This window comes from Mizuhopecten yessoensis, unplaced genomic scaffold, assembly GCF_002113885.1.
Source record: "Mizuhopecten yessoensis strain PY_sf001 unplaced genomic scaffold, ASM211388v2 scaffold8231, whole genome shotgun sequence".
NCBI classification, from domain to species: Eukaryota; Metazoa; Mollusca; class Bivalvia; order Pectinida; family Pectinidae; genus Mizuhopecten; species Mizuhopecten yessoensis.
In genome coordinates, this window is record NW_018407444.1 from 218871 (window position 1) to 230053 (window position 11183).

Genomic DNA, 11183 nt, shown 5'->3' on the forward strand with positions numbered 1-11183 from the left:
TATCGATCATTACCCTATCAAAGGAACCATTATTTATTATGCTGTTGAGTTGAGTTTTTAAATTTCCATCACGCTAGACTAGGTATTGACCTGTATCCTCCTGTGTACTGAGGACGTTGAAACCAGTGTAGGTGGCGTCACTACCCGTACATGTACGTGTAATACACCAGGAAAAGTGAAGTGTTGATGCTCTGAGAAATAAAACATTGGCGTGACGCAGATGCACCGTTTAACACCAACATAATAAAAAGATAAATACTGCATATATGGTTAATTGTATTTGTGTTTTCGAACACTTGTTTTCCAACCCTATCTTTATGGTCCTTTTACGTTATAAATTGTTTACTGTTTTAATACATTTTGTTTGTCAAATGTAAGCAAAATACCTTTTATTGTTGGTTAAACCCCATTTTTAATAAAAAGATATGGTTGTATATAGTTGATATGATTAGTTAATATTTTCGAAGAGTCAAATGTTAGAAATGAGGATGTCCACATTGATACGTATGAGAGCCTAGACAGATTAACTTGATATTGCAGAAATACATCATAGGGTAATATATGAATTTATTTCAATTCAACAGACTCTGAGGCCCAATAAAAGAATTGAAATTTTTTAAGGTCATCATCAACTTCTGTTTTTCTTTTTTTGCTATGAAAAATCAGTTTGGAACTATGATTTTCAATTTTTCTAATGATGATTTTGATCCGAAAGGGATACTCAATAACCGAACACTGCCATCTGCAAAACGCCATGTTCATTCATTCATGCTCGCTTAAACATTTAAGACAGCAGCCTTCATTAGGACCGCTACTTTATATAGGGACACATCATATTTTGTACGTCGTCATTTTAAACATGCATTATTTATATACATTTTCTGACTTTTAAAAAGTTTTATTTCAAATAAGATTTATGGAACTTTCATTTTAGTGAAGCTCTGGGGACAAGTTTCATACATCTAATACAAAATGGAAACCAACTTAAGGTACACTTCGTTATAATGGCAAAGAAGAATTCACCTATTTGTTTTCTTTTGTAATTTTGTAATTTGTTTTCTCTATTGTTTATGTGATGTGACGTAACCAAAATGAGTTTTCTAGTTTAGAGTAACTTCCCCTGTCAAGTTATGTCAACGGTATGCTTTTCTCCATTCAATTTCTAGTTTCAATCATTCAAATTTTGAACAGCTAAAAATCTTCAAAATTCATAGCAACCTGCGATTTTGTATGGAATATCATACAAGAAGGACTAAAAATTAGTTTTAAAATGGTGAATGATTGTCTTAATTAGGACCATTCTTATCCCACACATCCAAGAAATTATGCAAATATACCGAAAAGATTGTTGTTAATTATAAAGTAAAACATTCAACCATGTTGGCTGTTTAATAACTCTCTCCATAGTTACGTTATGGTGATACAATCACTAGCATACCTATTAAACTAAATTTGATATCAATTACACGTATGTACTCAAGATTCATGAGAAGGCATCACATAATGATTATACGACTTTACGCCATATTACACGATTTCATACTCAAAATGTATAACGTGGTTATATTCAATGATTGACACGACAGCCATGCGACGAAGCCAGTACTAAGAAGTTAAATCAAACCTAAAGGGATATTTTATTTTCCATTTAAACAATCACAAAGGATAGATAAGATAAACAAAGTGAATGAAATATATATAAGTGTTACATGTAGTTGTAATGAATCAATAAAACTGTTCAAACCTTAACTATGTCACAAAAATAAGTAACAAACCAGTATTGCACGTGCTATTTTGGAAATAAATTCTTTCGTAGAAATTTAAAACGCACCTATTCATTCAAAGGTCACTAGATTTAATTCAAATAACAACACGTCTGTGTTTCTGTCGGTTTATTCCGGCTGATCCTCTACTAATCTGTTGTACGAAAACCGCGCTGGACTTACAGGATTACAACTCTAGTTCACCAGCCCCTCTACCTCTCTCCTTAGTAATTGCGTTTGTTTACAAATTGGAAGGTGTTGTCTTAACTGCACAGATATTAGCGTGGATGTACTTGAATCAAAACGTAAGTAGAAATAGGACATAGTTATTTTAATACAATAATTGTGTTTCGTCAACTAACATTAGTCCGTATGTAGTGACGTTATACTATTTTAATTATTGAATTCAATCCTAAGTACCCGCTGGTTTGTACCCATTTGTCTCAATCAGTTCATTTAAGTTAGTACCAATTGAGTTTGTATAATAGTATCACTTTAGTAACAAGATTATCCTTTATTTCCCATTGATTATTTTTGTCCTATTAATTTGTTTACGTTTATACATATTGATTTTGTATCATTTTGTACCCATTGACTAATGTTCCCGTTGATTTCGATCCTTTAAATGATTTTATTGTTTTTTGGAAAACATCAGTAGCAAAGGCACAGTCAGAAAAAGAAAATATACTTTTATTGAAATGATAAGATGTCTAAAACGTATGATAACGTGATGAACCACACAAACCAAACGAACATATATTTCTGTTTAACTATAGAACCGAGCAGTGTTACGTTCGTCCAAAAGCACATCTTTGTTCATTTTACGGCAATTTGTAAGTAAGATTTTGTTCAAATATCATACGCATGGATGTAATAATAAGTTTAAAAGTCCGTGATAAACAAAAGTATGACTGCCCAGTGACAGCCCTGCACATAGAAAATGTGTTGTTTTAGATTTCCACTGCCCATGCATAGTTTCGTTCTCATATTATTAAATAGCACGTTGAAATATAATCTTCTTTTAAATTTTAAAGCTTGCCATTCCATAAATACACAAAAATGTCCAAATATCTCAGCAATATACTGTATGTATATTTTAAAGATATATGATTACCGTTCAAGTATTTGGCGTTATTTCTTGGAACTATTTATACAATTAAATATTAAACAACAGCGTTTAATAAGTATCAACTGATATTGATTTGGCTTGTCTGCATACATGAACATACCCCTTTAAAAAGCAATCGATCAAACGACACACGTTTACAAAGAACTATCCACCAAGGATAGAATGAGTAGGCGGAATTAAATTTCTTATTCCCTAATACTTTTCTATACAAATTTAAATCAAAGCATATAATCTAATAAATGGTTTTTTTGGCCATTGTTTAGTTATAGTCGTTAAAGGGTTTATGCAGATCAATTTCTTTTGAATTAATACTTTAACCTGTTATTATTCATAGATAATAATGCTACCCGAACCGACAAGCAGTCGTAAGCATATAAAAGGAAAAATTAAAAACAGTAAGGGTATGTTTATGTAGTACAGCAGAAAAAAATGTATACTCGGAAGTTACCATTAGTGCTAAGAGCTTCAATGCTGTACTCATATGTGATAGGACAGACACATTTTAACTACTACTGCCATTCAGCGATGAAAGTATGCGTGCGTATTTATTTTGTTTATAAGTCTCTGTATCACACCGGGTATCTTAAAATATCCAGACTATGAGACTAAGTCATAATATATAGTATATGTTATAAAGATCATGAATCAATGATATCACACTGTCTTCAATTTCACGAAAAAAGATTTATTTCAAAGGCTACAATTAGCAAATAGCTATCCTGATGACTATTTATATATACTGTACCTTTATGATGAAAAGTTGTATTTATAAAACCAATAAGCGTTTCTATGTGACGTTTCGATGACTAGTACGGTATGAACACTGTCACCTTCATCAGACAAATGATCAGTGAAGCGTATAAAATAAAATAATATATGTTTGCCTACTAGCACATATGAAATTTCCTATTCAAGTCACACTGTTCGTCTTTACGGTCCATTTATCAATATTTTGACAACTGAGGGGGACCTCGCAATCATTTCTTCCTGAATAATGTCTTGAACGTTTTCTTAATTTCACTCAAGAATAGTGTCATTGTGTAAAACAGATGTCAAGAAATGCCATACTTTAAGTCATTTAAGACGGAAAACACAACAGATACAAAAGGAAAAGAATACTACGATGTATAGAGATATCATTAATTGATCCAATTTATAAGTGGGCGTTAATTCGGAGGATATAATTATATTAGTGTATCTACAATGAAAAACATTGTATTAAAGAGCGCCTGGCGAGTTGTTTGTGTATGTACAACAAAAGTGTGACAAATCACCTTATTACACGTGCTAAATCACTAATCATGTGCTCTAATCCATAATTACACAAAATATTTGTACCGGTGATTAGTTAAAAGTATAAATGATATGAATACAAGTAAAATAAGATATCAATGTACATGTTCTGTGAAACGTTCACAGACCCTTTAATCTGGCCTGTGTATTGTGTGTAATCGGGGTCGAGTACGGCTTTTGTATATACCCATTTAATACGGCTCAACGGGAGCAACATTCAATGTTAATTTCTTTGGTTTTATTTTCTGCCTTTGAAATCATATTACACAATATAATCAAGTTTATATTTTGTTTGTGTTCAAATAAAACGGGTCACTGTGTTTTCAGAAATAACTTTATTTTGAGGATTCGTATACTGATTATAAATTAAAAAACTAAAGGAACAAAATGTTGACTATGTTTAATGACTTGATTATAGTACTTTCACCACATGATGGATAATAGTGCTTCGTGATGGTAGATTAATATGTTTACGCGTGGAGTTTTCTTTATGTTTAAACAGGTTTCCAGTATTATTCACCATGACAATAACAGGACACTGGAACTTAATTGGAAGCTGACCTAACTAGTTCTTGCGTATTTGGATTAACTTACATCTTCTCGAGAAAAAACAAAACACCTGAAAATGGCGACTGCAGTTCGTAACGACACCCAGCAATTGGTCAGTAACGCTATGACGCACACAAGACGTCACACGTTCCAGCTGATATGGAAAGATGCAATGAATCTCGCCAACACAAACCAGACTGTCATCAATGATAGATTGGTGCAGAAGCGCAAGGACAATGCCGCAATTAAAGCGAAAGTGAAGCGCGAGATCCTGATGAAACCCGATCTTATGAGGTATCTCCGAGTCCCAGTACCCGTGAGTATTTTACTTAACTGACATTATACCACTTCCCTCTATCATCGTTTATTCAAACATTTGCTTTTTTCAATTACTGTTTCATCGAAGAGGGTGGTGTAATAGTTCTTGCATAATTGTAGATCAGAAAAGTGCCTGATTGCTGTGTAGAATATAAGAATAACTCCACCAACTCAGGTGGAGTATAAATTGGTCTTGGGTGGATGCTGCGGTATCTGTGCTGTAACGTTCAAGTGAGGTGGCACTATGAATGATGCCGGTGAAAGCACGTTCCACTACAAACAGAACACATTGCATCTCAAGCACACATGCAGGCATACCAACATAGGGAGATATTAGCCAGGTGGCATAGGACTAGTAGGAAGCGCCTGGGAAGCTCCTGCGAATTTCTCAAAATTGTATCGATTAATATATATGCTAATTGTATTAATTGTATATCCATGTACTGTAAACCGCTTTAGAGTGGCTTATTTTATCTAGATAAGGCGCGATATCAAATGTTGTATATTATTATTATTTATTATCATTTTTTCAATTAATATTTCATTGAGGGTGATTGCATAGTTCTTGCATATTGATCAACAAAGTGCCCGATTGCTGTGTACAATAGAAGAGTAACAAATCCACAGAACATGTTCACTATGAAGTTTGATAGAAAACAACGGAAGTGTTTGTCATACGAGGGTTATCGGTAGCCCGAGAGTTGCACGTGAGGTGCAATACCCTAATTTTGTTTTATATAACGACTTTTTATCTCCTCAGCACATTTATAAGGTGGGCCAGGGTTAAGGAGTCCTGAATACCCTCCTTGTACAAAAACAGGCCCTCACAAGAGGCATTTTTTCTATTCTTTCACTCATTATATTTAAATTTAACGGCAGACAATACCCTAATTTAATATATGTTTAACGATGAAAAATCGAGATTATCTACTAAAAATATTTTTTCTTCTATAAATAATAGCAACATCAATCAGAAAAAAATGATTTAAATCAATAAAAATAGAGAAAACAATACTAATAAGAAATATCCAATAATAAAACTTAAAATGTGTATGTTCGGCATGTACACCGATTTTGACGACTTGAAATCCGATGCCAAGATCGGAATCCAAATTTCTATTATAAAGAGATTATAAGGGAAACACTTGCGGTTTGTTAGAAGGTCATTTTTTGTTGTTTCATGTTTTGAAAATGTATAATAGAATAGTATATGATAATTTCATGTTGAATACCATTTATGTTTCGATGCAGGGGTTGAAAACCTCAATATATTTACTTAAGCTGTCACGCTCGTTTTTCACACATGGTATTCTGTTGGAAACCATAAGATAACATGTGCTTATTGCCGCGATTTTATTGATATTCTGAAGATAACAAATCGAATGTTTTCAACTACCGCGGTATTTTTCAGGAATCATATTTATCGTATTTTTAATTAAGCATACACTGATAAATAAATCAAATATTTACCTAGCAGACAATGAATTAATATTAATACTTTTCCAGGAAGAAATATCTACTTTTTTCAGTCTATGTTTTATATATGTTTCACACACAATTTTACGCCTATATCTACGAGCTATAATCTCTAAGACAAAACAAAAAAAATACTAAAGGTGACAAATTTTGAAAGATAATTTCTTTTTCTGAAAAATTGAAATGAATGGTAAGGCTCAGTTCACTTATATCATATCAGTAGGAAGACATTCTTATTCTTATTTCTGGGTTGACTATACCCGTATCAAAATCGACATGAACAAATCCACGATTAATGGTTGCATATACCCATATTAGCATGTCACTGTTAGATGGCGCAGCAGAAAGCGTATTTGCATTTCACCAAGGCGGTCGGGGTCCGATTCCCCGATCGGATTTTACAAGGTATGGTGTCACCTTGCCCGATCAGGTGTGTTTGTACCGGGTACTCCGGTTTCCCCCCACATTGATACCCCCAAGTGCTAACATTCGGGCCAAAAGGAATGATTGATATGATATAAGTTGTAATAACTAGTTTCGTAATTGTTGTTAAAACAAATAAAGTTTATAATTTCATAACACGACACCATCTGTTTTCCAAATCCCTGAGATGATAAAGTTGTCAGAAAACCTAATTCATTGAAGCCTTTTCATCATACAGGGACACGAAACTCTGTACACATTTTAAACCATACAGAAATCAGAGCTTCAGTTACAGAAATTACTAACGATTTAATTTCATCACATAATAAGTAGATTTGCCTTGCACTTATTGTAGTGGCGTTCTGGGGGACTTGCACACGGCTTTCATACACAAAACAACACCAAACCATCAACTTTTGAAGGAGTAGCAGAGCATAAGGAGCAAATTGCATTTTGTCAATGATGAATGTTTTATGTGAATGTGTAATCCTAATAATTCATAGTTAATTAGTCCATTTACACAATATCAAGTATCTAATTCTTGATCGGAAAATATTTTTAAATAGAACAAAAGTGCATTGTCTGTTATTGTATATGTATTATATGTACCTGCAAGGTCAGCAGGCTGCCAGAAAGCCTCCAAAAATAATGTGGAATAGGAATATGTTTTTGAACTACATAATTCAATCCTCGTATTGTGACGTCACAGGTATACCTTAACTCATCACCAGCTAAGATGTAACTGTTTTATATATTTTTATCACAGAATCATTCCTGATAAATGCCAATATTTCATAGGTAAGAAATGAAATCGATTAAGTGGCACCTCGTATGAAAGATATCTACATTAATATTTAAATCATTGGTAAACATCAAATACAGTTTTGATTAGAAATAAATAATCTTACCTGGGTCACCTCTTGTGTTGGATTTTTGAGAAATATTCTCAAGTTGGCTGTATTTATCGGTGGAAGGCGCTGCATCTCGTGTCGTACAAACAAGATGATCGGAACTGTCGCATGTCACAGCCCATATCTATACAGAAACGACTAGATAGCGTTTGTTTCATATTTCATAAGAATATTTATCTATATATGGATTTGCAGAACTTCATAAAGACACGTAGCCTGTATCTTATGAAGGTAAATTACATACCTGGCGGACTCAGGTGTTAAACAGTGCATCACCTGTCCACGTGGGGTAGGTGTTCACACAAAGACTGCGTAATACCGCACGTGATGCCATCAATAGCTTCGGACAATCAAATTAATTATGTATCAAGATGCCTTCCTATCATTTTTATAGTTAGCCTCTTCCACCATTCTTATGGTCATGTGCTGATAGATTCACGCCTTTCACTCTGAGTCATCACGTAGTAGTGTAAGTCTTTTTGAAACTCTATCTGATTGCGACTGATTACACGAAGAGTATACATGGAACATTTTACGCCCAACGTTAATACCTGGTTCCTAATCAAACTTCACACCTTTTATTTTACCACGTGTTTTACTTCAGCAATTACCTGTTCTCGGATCTCACAAGTGAAACCAATTCACTTTTAGTCACGAACACGGTTGCAGTCCGCCTTAGCTATTGTTTTTTGCATAGAAGTAACTACAACATAAGATTGTAGTTGCTGCTGAGGTTCTTCAAGGCGTTTTATTGATGAGCTTCAACAATGGTAAAAATACAAAACTACAGTCGTTCTATATTTCCTTCATATCGTGTTGACTTAAATGCTAATTGCCAGAACAACAAGACGTACCATCTTTACGTCACTAATGTAAGGTTTCTTGACGTCATGTCCTATTGTACACATGTTGACGTCATCATTAAATCGCAGTATTGCAGTAATGTTATATTATGCTCAACTTATTACAATGTAATGGTAAATTCAGTATACAACACACATCATGAACGTAAAGCCCAAAGATGCATCCATAAAGGATATAACGGATTTATAAAGCATTCATGCCGATATGAACGCAAATAAGTTACCTCAAAATTGCTGGAAAACGAATTTCAAAGTATGTATGAATGCAACAAATTAATGTTACTGGCGGCAAGAATGTTACAATAATTTCGTTGAATACGTATATTTATAGTCTTAATTCAAAGTTATGAAACATTTATGTTTAAGAATCGTTACCATTTAATATGTAGCATGTCCCCTCTGTACAACCGATATTCTATGATCAGCATAATGTCACCTAAATGTTTTATTTCTACGATGATTTGACGTTATTGGATTCAAAAGGAGAAGCTTTAATATTACACCGATCCAACTTATATTATAGCCCCATGGCTGTTTAGGTACAGTTAGTGTAGTTTTTATTTAGAGAATTGCTTTCGGAATATTATTATCAGTTGTTGAAAGAAAAACAGGTCAAGAGTTATGAGTTAAATATGACAACCGTGATAAATAGTTAGACACATCTGCAATATGGCATGTGTTAAACTTCGTAAGATTATTTGTTTCTGACAAGATCAAATGTATTGTGACATTTCTCACAATAATACTTCAGACATCTTAAAGCCATGAGTAAATAAATACAAGTGCGTCCCTTTTAAAAAACAATTTGTCGACGGCAATCCTTACATTAAAGGGCTTAACATGCTAAATTGAGATTAATGTTATACAAATACCTTTCATACCAATACTCTGGTTGTTATCTATATTAAAATACAATTTTCCTTAAAAAATAAAAACATCTTAATTTTGCAAATGAAAAGCGTTTTCTTCTATTAAAAAAGTTATGCATTTTTTAGATCAATTGTATATGATCTATGTGAACTGTGTATATACATATTCGATATAACTATACAACTATTGGCCATTAAGTAAGGTGCCCTAACACAAACTCACTCCTATTGATTAATGATACAGTGAGATGTAATATAACAAACTTACTATAAGTGATCAGTAATACGGTGAGCTGTTTTGTCTATGACTTGTCACGTGACCATGTATGCTGTTATATTATTTGTCTATTACTTGTCACGTAACCATGTATGATATTATAGAAGTTGTCTATGACTTGTCACGTAACCATGTATGTTGTTATATGATTTGTCTGTCTTGTCACGTAACCTTGTTTGCTGTTATATGATTTGTCTATACACTAGTCACATAACTATGTATGCTGTTATATGAGTTGTCTGTCTTGTCACGTAACCATGTATGCTGTTATATGATTTGTCTATGCACTAGTCACGTAACCATGTATGCTGTTATATGATTTGTTTATACACTTGTCAAGGACCATGTATGGTGTTATATGATTTGTCTATACACTAGTCACTTAACCATGTTTGTTGTTATATGAGTTGTCTATGTCTTTTCACGTAACCATGTATGCTGTTATATGAGTTGTCTATGTCTTGTCACATAACCATGTATTCTGTTATATGAGTTGTCTATGTCTTTTCACGTAACCATGTATGCTGTTATATGAGTTGTCTCTGTCTTGTCACATAACCATGTATTATGTTATATGAGTTGTTTATGTCTTGTCACGTAACCATGTATGCTGTTTTATGAGGTGTCTATTACTTGTCACGTAACCTTGTTTGCTGTTATATGATTTGTCTATACACTAGTCATGTAACCATGTATGCAGTTATATGAGTTGTCTATGTCTCGTCACGTAACCATGTATGCTGTTTTATGAGTTGTCTATTACTTGTCACGTAACCTTGTTTGCTGTTATATGATTTGTCTATACACTAGTCACGTAACCATGTATGCAGTTATATGAGTTGTCTATGTCTTGTCACGTAACCATGTATGCTGTTATATGAGTTGTCTATAACTTGTGACGTAACAATGTTTAATATTGTATGATTTGTCTGTAACTTGTCAGGAAACCTTGTATGCTGTTATAGTATTTGTCCTTTAATTGTCATGCCCAGATGTATATTTAGCCTGACCAATTGTTTCATGCCTCCTGATCATGAATGAATGCGATTTATAATAAGTGTACTTTACAACAAACAAGCTACATTATCTATTATATTTCATATGTAGCATAACACTGTTTCATATAAAACACGAAAGACATGATTTCGCAAAAAAGAACACAATGACATACAGGGAAAATGAATTATAAAAACATATATTAATCATATTGCACAACATTTGCGCCACGCACCTGTCAAACACCGATCTTTAAACCATAATTGTGTGTGCATTAAGGTGCTGACCCCTCCTGTGTGTCTGGTGTAATATGATA